Source organism: Furipterus horrens, unplaced genomic scaffold, assembly GCF_987537825.1.
Source record: "Furipterus horrens unplaced genomic scaffold, mFurHor1.1.pri manual_scaffold_7, whole genome shotgun sequence".
In the NCBI taxonomy this organism is placed as follows: Eukaryota; Metazoa; Chordata; class Mammalia; order Chiroptera; family Furipteridae; genus Furipterus; species Furipterus horrens.
The window spans coordinates 30925545-30941471 of record NW_028327177.1 but is presented as its reverse complement, the minus strand read 5'-3'; positions in this window follow the sequence as shown (position 1 = coordinate 30941471).

Sequence of the window (15927 nt, the reverse complement as noted above, 5' to 3'; positions counted from 1 at the left end):
TTGCTTTAGCTCTGAGTAGGTGGGTTTTGAGTGGGTAAGAGCAATGAGAAGTAATGAGACATGGTGTGTGTTTGTAGGATCACTCTGTCTGAGAGTTGTCTACAGTAGGAGAAAGATACTGCTGGTTGGTACCTAGAATGTAACAGTGGAGATCCTGAAAAGTCATTAGATTCTGAATATACTTTGGTGTGAGAGCTGCAGTATTTGCTGACAGATTGGTTGTAGAATGTGAGACAAAGAGAAGTTGACTAACTAAACACTAGTAGAAGAGCTAATTTATGGATATGGTTGTGGTAGGGCAGTTACAAGCATTCCAAGTGTTAAGTTTAGAAATCATGTTAGGCATTAAAATGGAGATGACAAATAGATATTCAGACCTGGTGTTTAGGGGAAAGCTGGGCTGCAGGCATCAACACACAGATGCTACTTAAGCCATGAGTCGAAATGAGATCATCTAGGAGTAGGTGTGGTTAGAAGAGAGAAGAGGTCCAAGGACTGAGTTCTGGGATACTTCAAAATTCAGATGTCAAGGAAATGAAGAGGAACTGGAGAAGAAGTAGCCAGAAATGTAAGGGGAAAACACAAGTGGGTATGACTTCCTGGAAACAAAATGAAGAAATTATTTTAAAAAGGAGGGAGAGATGAGAGACAGGCAATAAACATAAAGTACGTGGACTTTAGTAAAGCAAAGTCTCTAAGAAAATCCCATCAACAAGAAAAAAAAAACTCATAAGCTGGATGGAAAAAAGTAAACTGAATTTATAGCTAGCTGCCCAGTTCTATTAAAGAATCCTGATTAATGGAATATTATTAACTCAAGCAATATGTCAAACTTTCAAAATCCTGGTCTTAATTAGTAAACTTGAAAACTCCTCAAGTTCCTATAAGTTGAAATGGGAAACCAATATTTTTTCAATTTAAAATTATATTATGATATGGAATACACTTTTTTCAACCCTACACATTCTTCAAGCTCTCCCCCTCCATGTGGATTCTGAAATACCTCCTTTAGGGAAGTCAAGCCCTGCTCTTGAGTTGGAGGAAAGTCAAAGAAGTCTCCAGTGCCTCAGGACTCTGGTCTCTACCTAGTCTTAAAAAAAAAAAAACCCAATGTCTTGGATGAAAGCATAGAGCAGATCATTACATTTGTGGATGCTTTAAAGCTTTAACTAATAGCAAATACATCACACGATGAGACATGATTTCAAAAAGAACTTGAGTAAGAGCTGGTGATCTCTTGGCAATTTTAGAGTGCAGAAAAAGAATCAGAAGACTGGGATACTGGAAATGTAGTTTTTAATTTAAAAACAACTACAGAATCAGACAACAAACAACAGACCACTGAGTCTGAAATCAAATATGAACAAGAATCTGGAGTGAATAATTTAAAGGATGGTTTGTGGTCATGGCAGAACAGAAAACTGTAATTTTTGGAGTTCTGTCTTTGACAGTAATCTATCATTATATCACTGAAACATCATCAAAGAGTAATATAGACACAATGCAACCTGACTTATAGTCAGAGGACCTGGGTTTGGATTCCAGCTTTGCAACTTATTTGTGTGGTCAACAAAAATTTACCTCTGTATATCTTAGTTTCTTCATCTGAAAATGTCAAAAATAATAGTTTGATTACAGATTGCAGTCAAGTTCAAATGAGATGTAGAGATGGAAGCAATCTCTAAAGCATAAAGTAATAAACACCAGTTATTCTAAACTGGAGAATGTTGCTCAAATAACAATAGCTGCCAAAAGTGCCAATGAGGTCTTGGCCGAAATGAAGAAATAATAGTATGGAGAACAAGAGAGATGATAGTCAACTTTGTTTCTGCCCTGGGATGATTATATGTGACATTCTATATTCAAGTCTATATTTTTTAGCAGGACACAGGCAAATTGGATTGCAGCCAGACTGAGTCTTATCAGAGTACTCAGAAGATTGGATAAATACCCATGAAGAATATTTGAAGGGATTGAAAAACTTTGGAGGTGGCAATGGTGAGGATGAGTTAACCATCTTTAAATAGTTGAGTGATGTTAGGTGGTGGGAGGATTTAGTTTGTTCTGTTAGGTCTTAAGGGGTGAAAATAGTACAAATGGATGAAGCTAGACTTTTAATCACAAAGAGAAAGGGCTTTCTGATAGAGCTATGCATGGCTACAGCAGGACTGGAGATGGTCCTATCAATGAAGGCTTTCCAACCATGGACTGAATGACCATCTGGCAAAGAAGAAAACTCATGAAGCAGATGGGTGGCCAGGCACAATGACCCCTTAGTGGATTTAGAACTTACAAGTCCATTATTCCCTGATATAATCTTACTTACATTTCTATGTATCCTTGTATCATATGATATTCACAAGTATAGTATCCCATAATATAACATGACTGCATATCCCACATTATTTAATTCTGGACTAAAAAAACATCATTTAATCTGAAATGTACCTTTGAATTTTCTTTCTTGGCTTCCTGACAGTTGATGAATAGTTCTGACCATTCATGTGCCTTAGAAACAGCAGACCCCAGAGAGATTTCATGTTATGTGAAAAGATTTTCCAAGGCCAAACTAACTACATTCAGTCTTTATCCTAAATGAGGGAATGACTTTGATCTATCAACTGTGAAAAGTAAACTGGGCATGACCTTCACTCATCACCAATCATCTCACTTAATAATATTTGTTAACTTTATTCTGATATTAGATCATGGTCTTTCTTTGTTTTGTCAGGTATTTTTTTTCACCCAAAGTCTAATTATTTCCTTTTCTATATATATGTAGAGTTTGGAAGTCTGATGTATTGAATGTGAAGTCTATCTCTGTGGCTCACATTTTAAAGACAACTTGTTGTATTTTCTGATTTTTGCCCAATAAAGGGTAGGAAATTAAGAGATCAGCTTTAAAGTCAAATATGTTTTAAAATATCACTTCACTGCCCTTGAGACCTTGAGCATTCCCTTTGCTGTGCAGATTATTTATGCTAGTTTCTTTGGTTCTGTTGTGCCTTTTCACCCAGAAGGCCCCCAAATGACAATTATTGCTTCTTAGAGGATGCAACTTCAGAAAATCTGTCACAGTAAATCAAGCTGAATCTGACTTGAAGAAACCTTCCGGGATCTGAAATGTTGCGTTCTATGCAACTTGAAACTCATATTTGCTGAAAAGATGTCAAAGCACCAAAAGCAGGTTAACCTTTTCACCGCATGACAGAAGATAGGTTAATCCATTTTCTCATGAACATTCCTAAATAAGCTAAATGTAATTAGTGATGTGACACTTTATAGGAATCCACTAGTGTTTCACTACCTATATTTTAATAGTTTATATTTTATCGTATTTTTCCATTACTACTTATCTCCCTTATACCCTCTTACACCTCCACCCACCTTCCTCCCCTTTGCAATCACCACAGTTGTCAGTGTCCATGAGTCCTTTTTCTTTTTTGCTGATCCCTCCACCTCCCAACACCCCCACCCAGAGCTGTCAGCCTGCTCTCTATGAGTCTGTCTTTGTTTTGCTTGTTAATTCAGTTTGTTCATCAGACTCCACATATGAGTGAAATCATATTGTGTTTGTTTTTCTCTGACTGGCTTATTTCATTTAGCATAATGATCTCCAGCTCCATCCACATCACAAAGGGTAAACTTTTTTTCTTTTTTATGGCCAAGTAGTATTCCATTGTATAATTGCACCATAGTTGTTTTATCTACTCATCTACTGATGGACACTTGGGCTGCTTCCAAATCTTGGCTATTATAAATAATGTTGCAACGAACATAGGGATGCTTATATTCTTTCGAATTAGTGTTTTGGGTTCCTTCAGATAAATTCCCAGAAGTGGAATCTCTGGGTCATAAGGCAGTTCCATTTTTAATTTTTTAAAAGCAGTTCCACACTGTTTTCCATAGTGGCTGCACCAGTCTGCATTCCCACTGGCAGCGCAAAAGGGTTCCCCTTTCTCCACATCCTCACCAGCACTTGTTGTTTGTTGACTTATTGATGATACTTTATAGTAATTTCAGGTGTTTCAGTACTTCCTAAAATACTTTTCATTAAACTGATTTTTAAATTTTATAATATAAACTAACTCTTTAAACATGTTTACAGAATATACAGATCAGAATTAAAATAAGTTAATCTTGAAAGTCTCTGTTTGAAATCATTGCTTTAGGTAAAAAATCGTGCCTTCCATAAAACTAAAATTTACTTTGTTCTCAGCTCCTAGTTGTTGCCCTTGAACTCTGAGCCACATCATTCTTCTTTTTTCCCCATCTTCTGTCACAGGCTAAAATTACTTAGACAGAGAGTACGTATAAAATTTCCCACTCCCCGCTCCTTTCCTTTGAGGCTTCTAAGAAAGGATAACAAAAAGGGAAGGAAAGGAAAACAACACTTTCAATTTATTTTAAGAATTTATTTCCATATTTTTGTTTTAGGTATATAGTTAGGCAGATAATTATTTTCATGACTATATTCCTGTATATTAAAATAATTGAACCATTAAGGAATAATATAAATCATATTAAGACTTCTAATCAATTTTATTCAATAAAGTATAAAATTATATGAAAAAATAAAGCTCACTGAATTATTTTTGTTAGAATGACCATGAGAGTAAATTCTTTTCATTGAATAAACATAAATTCAAATAAACTTCTAGAATTATAATTAGTAATGTGCTACAAATATTGGTCTTCAGGGTTGGGGTTAATAACCTGTGGGAGTGACTGGGTTTGATACCTTAGTTCTTGAATCCTCCCGGCATGTCACCAAGAATGACAACCATTTTAGACATTTTGACTTGAAATTAGGCTTGAAAATAGCTACTCTCTGGGGATGAGTTAACATTTAATGTTGGGCAAGCAGAAATGACTGCTGATTTTCATTCTTTATATTAATTCCACAGGGAAGGTGAGCTAGTAAAACAGTTGTGTGAGCTGGTCATTATTTGAAATTTATTTACCAAAGTGGCTTACGTAATCATCATCCCCATGCTAAATCAGTCAGTCAACAAGTTTTTATTGAGTCCCCATTGGATTAGAGTAATGTACAGTAATGATGTATTCAGTAGTGTACAGATGTATGCTGCAGAGATTAGACATGAGCGTGACCCCAAGGCCTTACAAGTCATTAGAGGAGACAAACACATATTATCAACTGAAATGTAACCAGATGACTTAACTCCCAGAGTGTGGAGGAAGAATGGCTGGGTTGAGATTGTTCCGGTGGGTGATGGGATGGGTTAAATGTGAGTGACTTGGTCTGAGTTAGGTGAAAGAAAGTTAATGGCTTGGTAGATGGGAAAAGCAATTGGGTTTAGTAACTAACTCAAACAAAGACTGAAGTAGAGAATGAAAGTCTTTTAAATTTATCTGAAGGGGTAGCAAGATGGATAAGCATACAGATGTAACAAGTAATGGATAGGTTATTTGAAACCAGAGTTTGAACAAGGATGACCCTGGAAGGTATGAGTTGCATATCATAATGACCAATCTCCATTTTAACTTTTCTGCATTCAAGGCCTCTCATGAAAAGGAAAGTACTTAAATGAGAGGCTTTTGTTTGAGGATTGGTCATGAGGAGATCCTCTCAGTGTTCACTATGCCTGACTAATCTAAGACAGACCCAAACTTGACAGCTTCACTGAAAAATATGCGTGCCAACTGCAGGTTTCGGGACAAATGTTTCTGGCTCAAGCAAAACCACTGGTACCTGACTGATCACCATCATTCAGCATCATGTGCACATTGTTGGTGGGCTTCCCCTTTTATTATTAGTCATTTCCTACATTTAAAAACTGTCACCATATGGTCATGTTTAGTTAGATTTAGCTTTTTCTTTTATAAGTTTAAGAAAATAGCCAGTTTCGGTTAAGAAGACTTTCTTACTTGTTTGATAATGGAATGAATGATTAAGGCTGCTCCTTTGGACAGTGTAAGCTTCTCAGTGTACTTTATGGTAAAGACACCCAACCAAGGGGGGCAGGGTCAGCAATAAATACTGACTCTGGGGAATGACAAATTGGCACTGGTGCCTGAACCAGGCAATTCTAATCTGATAATGTGCTAATAAGGTTCAGTAATCCCTATGCCCCTTTTTCTTTATTAGGTGTGAAGTGGATATCAGTCTGGCCCATGACAATGCTAATAAAATCTTTCTCCAACTTCTTAAGTTTCAATTAGGAAACATCTGATTCTTCATCATATCTATGATTTATGGGTCACTTAATATTAACAGGCAGCTTTCTTGGGCTTTACTCTTACTATCTCATTTAAACTGCAACAGGCCTTGGAGGTAGGTACTAGCAGATCTTTCTTAGGATGAGAAAATTGAAGATCAAAAGAGATGTGTTATTTCTGTGGTCACAGGACAAATCTTCAAACCCAAGCTGGTTTGACTCCAGAGATTATGCTTTTTTCATTATGTCACATAAACTGTCCAGAGTTTTACAAATGGTGGTTCTCTTCCAAACACCAACTGGCTATTCAAGCCCCGTTCTTGTTAATCGAGTAGGAGGATCAGAGAACATCATGCTCCCTTCTTGCTTATGATATTTACTCTAGTCAAATAAGCTATTATTTAGTGACAATGCAATGGTGTTGAGAAGTGTGCACTGGAGGAATGTAAATATTTAGGAAATGCAATCCTTGCTTTAGGAAATTCCTAATTGACATTTATATTCCCCAGACACCTAGAACACATTCCCTTGGATCCTTAGATATTCCCTGTACTTGGAGCATACTTTCCTACTTCTTCACTTAGTTTCCAAACTTTCTGAAGATACAGCTCAGGGAAAAACAAGTAAACTTCATCCTTCTGGCTTGTTTTCTTTGATTCCTGATTTATTTGGATATCTGTTCTCCATAACCAGTAATACCCCATGTGTAGTTATTTTGCTTCAAGAATGTGGTCATCTTCATTTTAATTTTCTGTCTCCCTCTCAATAACATAAGTACCCTGAAGACAATAACCTAGTCTTTTTTTTTTTAAGTGTGTAATTTTGTTTTCCAAAGATTTTATTTATTTATTTTTGAGAGAGGGAGAGAAGCCCACAATCTGGGCATGTGCCCTGACTGGGAATCGAACCTGCGACACTTTGGTTCGCAGGCCAGTGCTCAATCCACTGAGCCACACCAACCAGGGCCAATAACCTAGTCTTAATTAGCTTTGTATACCTATCACTTATCAGAGCACTGAGTGAACAAGGGAAGGAGTCAAGAGAATGCTGTCATTGGGGGAGATCATGAAGTAGAGTAGAAGTTCCTTGAAGGGAGACACCCCTAATGTCAGTGTTGCTGGGGAAGGAAGCTTTTCTGAGAAGCTGAAACTTGCTCTGGACTTTGAAAGATGCTCTGGATTGGGAGGTGGTGAAGAAGCAGGAGGGCATAGCCACTGGGAGTGACAGTGCCTGTTCCCTCCACCTTGAACCCAAACTTGCCTATGTGGTTTCCACCAGTTGTTCCTACCCCAGTACATTGAGAAAATGCATTACCAACGTAATTCCTTTCATAAACAGCCCTACAATGTTTGAAAAACCTTAGGTTTCCCTGAGTCTTTTTTTCCTAGGACTGGGCTTCCTGGTTCTCTAATCACTGCTCACATTCTTTTCTGAGCTCCCCCATACAGGTACCCACAGCTTTGGGCCACAAAAGAGGTCAGAACTAATGCCTCTGTCTGAGATAGAGGCTAAGTATAAGGGAGACCCAGAAAAACTGGAATTTATTCATAAAAATTTGGGTGTTTATTCTTACATGTTTAAATTTCAGTCACCTTCAAAGTACTCTCCATTTGATGCACTACACCTATCGAGATGTTTTTCCCACTGCTCAAAACAGTTTTTGAACTCATCGATTTTGATGCCTTTTAGTGCTTCTGCCATGTTTTGTTTCACCTCTTCCACATCAGCAAAGTGTTTCCCTTTGAGTACTTTTTTTTCATTTGGGGAAACAAACAAAAAGTTGCTCAGGGTGAGATTGGGTGAATAGGGAGGTGGGGCACAGGGATCATGCCCATTTTTGGTCAAAACCTGCTGAGCACTCAGCATGGCGTGGGCAGGTGCGCTTGTAAATCACCCACCATGAAATGCGCAAACACACTGAGTCTTCAAAAAAAATTCGGCTTCACTAAAGCTGAACGCAGCCTTTCACAGCAACGCCAGCTGGTGCACTGATACAGATGGGCTCCTAGAACACACACCTAGTGGACCGAGCCTGTACTACAAGGGGCCCACCTTCCTGAAGATAATTCTGTTTTTTGGGAGGTCCCGCCTCGTAAGGCTGTACTGCACCACAACTGTCGGTGACCACATTTACTCACTCACTCATATTGACCTAGTGTCAGTGAGGACCACTGAGTCTTTTTATAGATGTAAAACCATGTCTGCCTACCTATTAGTGTAATTTACTTGCCACTCATTCATTCTCTCCCTCAGTCATTCCACAAATGCTGATAAGCATGAACTATATTCCAGGTACTGGGTTAGGTGCTGGGGACTTCAGGTCTAGCAGAGTGCCTGATGTAAATGTAGAAGCTTTCCTGTCTCTGTTTAATATCAGATTTTCACAGCGGGTTCAGATTTCTACAGTTTCTCTCTTTTTCTTCTGTCTCTCTATGCCTCTCTGTCACCTCCCAGATCCAGAGAGATAGACTGGCAGATAGACAGATAGGTGATAGATAGAAAGGGCATTTATGCATGTGTATCTTTATAATCTTTTCAAGTGTTTGTGGTACATCCCAGTTGTAGATTGATAAGGTTGATTGTGGTATAGGAAATAAAGCTTATCACAGACGTAAATTGTGGATTATAATCTTAGCTAATGTTAAAATTGTGACTGCTCCACGTTGTTAGGATAGAGGAAAATGGGGTGGGGAGTGCTCAGTAACAAATACATAAAAAGCTTTGGGTCAGACTCTGAGATCAAATTTGGATGCCGTCACTTACTAGCTGTGTCACTGAGAACAAATTTTAATTTCCCCATGTCTCAATTCCTTACACATATATCTCAGTATATTCAGGGATAACAACAGTTTCTGTTCAAAGGGTTGTTGTGATAATTAAATAAGATATTGTGCATAAGTGGCTGTGCCTGAGGCATGTCAAAGACTCAATAGACGATAGAAAAAAAATTGTAAAAAAAGTACTTTCTGTATTGCCTGAAAGAAATTAATTTTCAAGGAAGCAAAATGAGACACAATGATGTCAAAGTCCATTGTGAGCAACTTTAGAGGCTGCTCAAACTAAAATTCTACTGGAATTTGACATTGAACTTTCCTGAGCTTTAGCCAATATTGAGAAATATTTTTACTAGAGTGAAATGGTTGTTGTAACAATACTTGCTGACATAGAATTTGACTTGGATTAGTAGGTAGTTAAATTAATAGTGAAAAAAATAATTAAAAATGCTGAGCTTAAAATGTGACTTTTTACACATTTCACTTTTCACAACAGTTCAAAATAGGTGTGATTTTTATGTAACACATAAGTGGCTTACATTTCCATCATATGAGTTAATTAAATAGCTGAGCATAAGTTGTAGATTACATTTTATTATTTCAAAGGTTTGATTTGTTCTTACACACTCATTTGAAGGACTTTAAAAATAAGCCATGGGAACAACATTTCGTAGACAATAACTTGCTGCCTCATCTTTGGCTCAGATGGTTCCTGTGTTGTCAAATTCTAGTTTGTTTCTGAGCAAACCAAGGGAGTCTACTATTGAGGAAAGATGTAAAGATATTGCCAAATTTGGTTTTGAAGGTACTTGGGATATTACTTATAATTTCTTAATGAATCCCAGCAGCTTTTTTTGATAATTAAGAAATAAGCGAAGCTCTCAGCAGCATGCCAGTACAGTGGAGTAATGGCTGTTAAAGACATGAGCTTTGGGACTATTTGGAAACAAATGGTCATTTCACCAGAAAAGTAAAATAAACTGAGCAGTTTTACTCAACTTTCCTTCTTCGGCTCCATGCCATATTTATAGGTCAGCTCCGACGAGTTAGTCCTGGTGAGGTTTTTATTTGTCAGCTGTACGAACTTTCACTGTGGCAATACTTAGCTCTGTTCTCACTCTCTGCTCTGATAGCAGGTACATGTTTATTTTCTTTATTTCAAGAAAGTGCTCCACTATTTTTTTTTCATATAAAATAAAGTTACAAAACAATTTGCAGAGTCGAAGTCAGTTAACCCCATGCCATCCTGGACAAGGATGGCAAATAAATGCATGTGAATTGTCTCCTTGTTTTGCCTTTTAAGGTTGAGTATAAGAATTTTGACTTAACACATTTTATATGGATGGAAGCATTTCAAGTAACTTTAAGCTATGGATATTAGTTACTCTACCTCACTCAGAATATAACTTTCTATTTTGTAAAATTAACTGTCTCATGATCCCATTAAAAAAAAAAAACACCTCACTTTCTACCCCTTAAAACAACCTATAAGACATTAAAGTGTGATGAAAATAAAACAAGAAAGGAAAACAATCTCAATAGAAAAAGCCCTCTTTTAGTTGGACAATTAGAATAGGTCTTATTTCCTTTGCTAAAAATATGCTGAGTAATGAAATAATAAAGCTTTGGCTAAAGAATTGATGTACTTAACGTCGATCAGAAGAGGACTAAGAAAGGTGGCTAGAAAGAAGTCTAGAACTTAAATTAGGCATGGTTCCTTTATCAAATTCTCAGAAAGTTAGGCTGATGAAACAGTCAAGAGTAAGGAGCTTATAGGTCTCCTTCAATTTTGACATGGGAAAACGGAGGCTGCACATGAAAAAGCTAGAGGCCAGAGGGCTGATGTGAAGGCCACCTGCAATACAAGGGGAAAGCCTGGATTTCTCACCATCACAACATCAGAGTTGACTTTATTACTCCTTACCTCAGTAGGGGCCAAGGATGCCTTTAGAGTTGTAGAGGCTGATGGTAAAGGAGAGAAACAAAGGTCATTGGACTATGGAATGGAAGACATGGGTCAAAGTTGTTTCCCTAATTCTTTGGACAAGTCACAAATGCTCTAATGTTTACATCAGTTTTCTCATTTACAAATTGGGTATATGACTATTTGCTCATTTACCTCAATGCATCAAATTAAATTTTGTGAAAATGCTGTGACAACTAAAGATAATTTATATGTAAGACATTACAAAAGAATGTTGGCTATTTGTTTCCCTAAGGACTTCTCAGGAGCTACCCAGGACTACCAAAACATCCCAACTGGCTACTACCCAAAGGACGTAAGGAAGACACAAAGCATTATCTGGCATCTCAAATATATCTGATTCACAGTGAAATCCTCAAGAAGTCTGCCTTTAACTCAGCAAATTGTAAACGTTTATTTCATTTATTTATTCATGAACTCATTCATTGAATAAATGAGGCATAAAAATATTAGACATAGTCCTTGCCCTTCTCTAAAGGGGGTAACAGACTAATAAATAAGCATGATTCAATATGAAAAATGTTGTATGTTAAGGACTGGGGAAGACTAGAATAGGAAGTAAAAAGTTATAAAGAGGTTTTAAGAAAGAAGTGTTCTTGAAGGTTGAGTAATACTGAAACACACTGAGAATGTGAGGACGTGCTAAGATTTCCACTCAAAGGGAGCCTCAAGGAAGTCCTGAGAATGTGATCAAGCAGACATTTGTGGAAAATGTTGGGTTGTTCAGTGAGCCAGAAGGTAGGGAAGACTATTGAGAAATGGCTCTAGAAAAGGCAAGGTGTGGTCAGATCATGAAAGTCCTTGGTTAGCATGCTAAGGAGATTGGTTTTTGTCCAAAAGATATGAGACACTAACACCTTATAACTAGTTTTTTTTTTTTTCAGTTAAAAATGAGAAAGTAATTATTGAAATATTCAAACACTTTACATGTCTAAAACAAACAGTGAAGTCAAACCTCTGGACATGACAATCATGACAAATAGGTGAACATTGTTTTAGACTTACCTCTATGCACACATACAAATAGATTAAAAGAGAGAAACAGTTTTTATAAAAATAAGATGTATTCTGGTTTTGGTAACAAGGTCATGGGAATTAACATAAACTTTACCCACCCTTCAATTCCATAGTTATGAGACCATGGACAAGCTAGATACATGTCTAAATATATAAATTAATTAAAAAAGATAATTTCTGGCATGATGACATGCCAGAAATAAAGGCAGCTTTAGGTTTAAGCCGTAAACTTAGCAGATGCTGTAATGGTTTTGGAAGATATTAGACTGGATAAGAGGATTAGAGGCTGAGGTTTTAATGCCCATGTAAACATGGGAAATATGGCATTGGGCCTAAGTGAGGCAGGATGCTGGAACAGAGATCCCTACTTAAAGCTGGGATCCTGGAAAGAAAAGATTGCTCTCTTGGTAAAAGGAGTAGTAAAAACCTACTCACTGGTTCAGGTAGAGTGACTAGAAAGTTTGTTACTTTTTGGAATTTTGGGTGGAAAAATATGAGAAAAATTAAAGCCCTTGGCCACCCCAAATCATGTAAAGCTGGAATTTACATCACCAATTGAATGCCAGAATGTTCAAGATGAGAAACTAACATCAAAAGTAATACCAGACCAAAAGCAAAAGTAAAGTGATTCTGTAGTAACACTTCTACACTTTAGGGTGCACATATATTCTGAGGAAAGAGGAGAAACAATTACAACTAATAAATTCCATGGAGAAAAGATTCTGAGAGAGTCAGCCAACAGTATAAATAAGGAAACTACTGTTGCCATAAACTTGAGATAATAGAGCAATCTGAGAAAGACTAGAAAATAAATACGTTAAAGTGAGTAAAAAGCTGAAAATCACGAGAGAACAGCAGAACAAATAGAGCTTCTAGAGATATAGACATGTCATTGATGTCTCCATGGATGAGTTAAATACCTAATTATATATAGCCGAATAAAGAATAGTGACTTGAGAGAAAGAACTGAGAAAATTACTTAGAATTCAGCAGAGAGATATAGAGATGGAAAGAATGGAAACGAGTTTAGGAGATATGGAAGATATAGCTAAGACAAGAGAATGGAGAAGGGGCAATGCTTGAAGAGATAATGACTTAGAATTTTCCAAACCTGAGTTAAAAAAATCCCAGTAACTCTTCATCTGAAGATCCATATACTTAGTGGTATATTGGTAAATGTTTAACTGCAAGCTTGCCAAGATAAAATGATAAGCCTGATTTAGAGTTTGCTGACTACTGTGTTATCAATACTGTCTTCATGGATACTTTCAGGTTTATTAGCTTAATTCAGGTTATTTCAATGAAAGTGGAGTAGGAACAAGTATGCATAATGCCTCCTGTGAGCTGGTGTAAGCTGACTCCAGCACACAGCAGCATATGCTGAAATCCTTGTGAAATATAAAGAAAATAAATTAATACATAGGTACATTGTAATGAAACTTCACAACACCCATGACGAAGGTAATATCTTTATCATGGACACAAAATACAGACTCTCTTCGAAGGGAAAATTTAGTTTGATGGCAGAGTTATTGGTATTGAGGGCTGATGGACAGTAGAATACCATCCTCAAAGTACCAAGTTAAAAAAAATGAGCCTATACTTAATTTTACACTTACTTTTATCACTTTTTAAAAAATAAGGTTAAAGTAAAAAAAAAAATTTCAGCAGACAGTGAGAAAATTTACTAAGCACTGACCCTTGCTGAAAGAACTTATTCAAAGTTATTTCAGAATGGACAAAAACCCACTCAGAAGGAAAGGTTTGGAAAAAAAAAAAACCATGGGTAAATATATTATGAATACACATTTTTATGCTTTATAATTTATAAATAATCTATAATAAGTAACAATTACTGATTTAGAAGGATATTAACAATAAGGTAGAATTTAAACATTATACTATAATGAAATGAAATACAAGGAGATTACCATAAAGCATTGTAGTGTTTGGCAGGAGTGCAGAGTCTAACAGGAAGCAGGAAAGGGGAAACAAGTAAAACACAAATTCAAAATAGAAAGTAAAGTAAATATAAAACACAAAACAGGAAGGCAGTAATAAATACATCTGTATCAGTCATCCAAATAAATTAGCATAATGTATATTCAAATATTGAAAAACAGGTATTCTCATATTGGGCTTAAAACATATGAGGCCTATCTGGAAAAAGTCCAACAATTGTTAATATAATGAGAACAGTTTGCGTGATATCAATGTAACCTAGCAGAAAAAGAGAGTGGACTGGACTGCGCATGTGTGAACAATGACAACTTCACTGTACTAGTCAGTGGGGGTAGTAAACGCTGTTGAGTGAACATGTGTAATGTGTGGCCATCGCAGTCAAAATGACTGAGTGAGTGGAGCACATATCTGCATCAAATTTTGCATTAAGCTTGAACATTCCTCTAAGGAAATAATGCAGATGATTCAGAAGGCTACAGGTATGGGTAACTGGTTATTGGCAGCTTCATCATGACAATATGCCTGCTCATGGCATCATGGCTTGTGCAGAGTTTTTTGGTGAAACATCAAATCACTCAGGTGACTTAGGCCCCTTACAGCCCAGACTTGGCGCCCTGTAACTGCTGGCTTTTCCTGAAACTAAAATCACCTTTGAAAGGGAAGAGATTTCAGACCATCAATGAGATTCAGAAAGATATGATGGGGCAGCTGATGGTGACTGGAAGAACTGTGTGAGATCCTAAGGTGCTTACTTTGGAGGGGACTGAGGTGTCTTTGTCCTATGTACAATGTTTCTTGTATCTTGTATCTTCATCAGTAAATGTCTCTATTTTTCATATTACATGGCTGGATGCCTTCTAGACAGACTTTGTACATATATATGCAGCTCACAGAAAAATGCAAATATATGACACAGAGATTTGAAAGCAAAGGATGGGAAATATATACTCATACTTAACAATAAATACTAAAAACAATTATACTCCCACAAACACAAAGCAATGTTATAGTAGCAATATTGTTATCAGACAAAAATATTAAGACAGAAAGCATTATTAAGGAAAAAGAGGTCATTATACAATGAATGATAAAGGTTTAAGGAGCAATCCACTGGGGAAATATAATAATCCTGAACCTGTATGCTTTAATAACTTCATGTTGCATAAAGCAAATTGAATGAACTATATTTTTCCAAAATAATATGGATAAAATTTTAAAAAATAAGTAAAACAAAGAGAAAGCAATAATTGTGATGTAAAATCACATAAATGTAAAATTTTTTAAATGCACAAAATAAAACTAAGTTTTATTGTGGATATTGGATTGGTTATCAACTCATTGCCTCTCAGTTCCAAATTCTTTTAGACTGGTCTGTGAATAGCAATCCACACCCTTTAAATTCTTTTTCATTGCCAGCTTGTCTGTCCTAAAGCTTTGTTCTGACAGTCACTGGAGGAAGAAAAGGGTTTTGCTTCCTGGTTCTGGTGGTCTACTTTGGCAGACTTTCTTTAGCAATGGGTTTTGGCAGCGCTGGCAGCCTCTGGGTCCCTACCTCTTTAGTGCCAGGCAGCACCCAGCTTCCAGGAACTACTCCCCACCCTCCCACTGTGCACCCCACAGTAGGAAGTCTTGCATGCAACGTGACCCCTCCTGTGAATAGCTTTCTCTAGTATCCTAGAGCAAGGATTTTCAACTGGTGTGCCACAGCAGGCACAATGGTGTGCCGACAGAATTTTTAAACATGCAATACTTGACTGTAGTCAAGGACACTGACCCCGTTTCCCTTATATTGTCAACTAAAAAAAAAAAAAAAAAAAAAAAAAAAACCCTCAAAACCAGCCAACACAACAATAGCCATCCAGTGTGAATGAATCAAAATTATACCTATTTTTTGTTAGAATGACAAAAATACATTTTTTTAGTGTGCTGCAGTTTTACTAATTAGTTTATGTGTGCCGTGAGATAAAAAAGGTTGAAAATTGATGTCCTAGAGGGTAGATTTCCAGCAAGT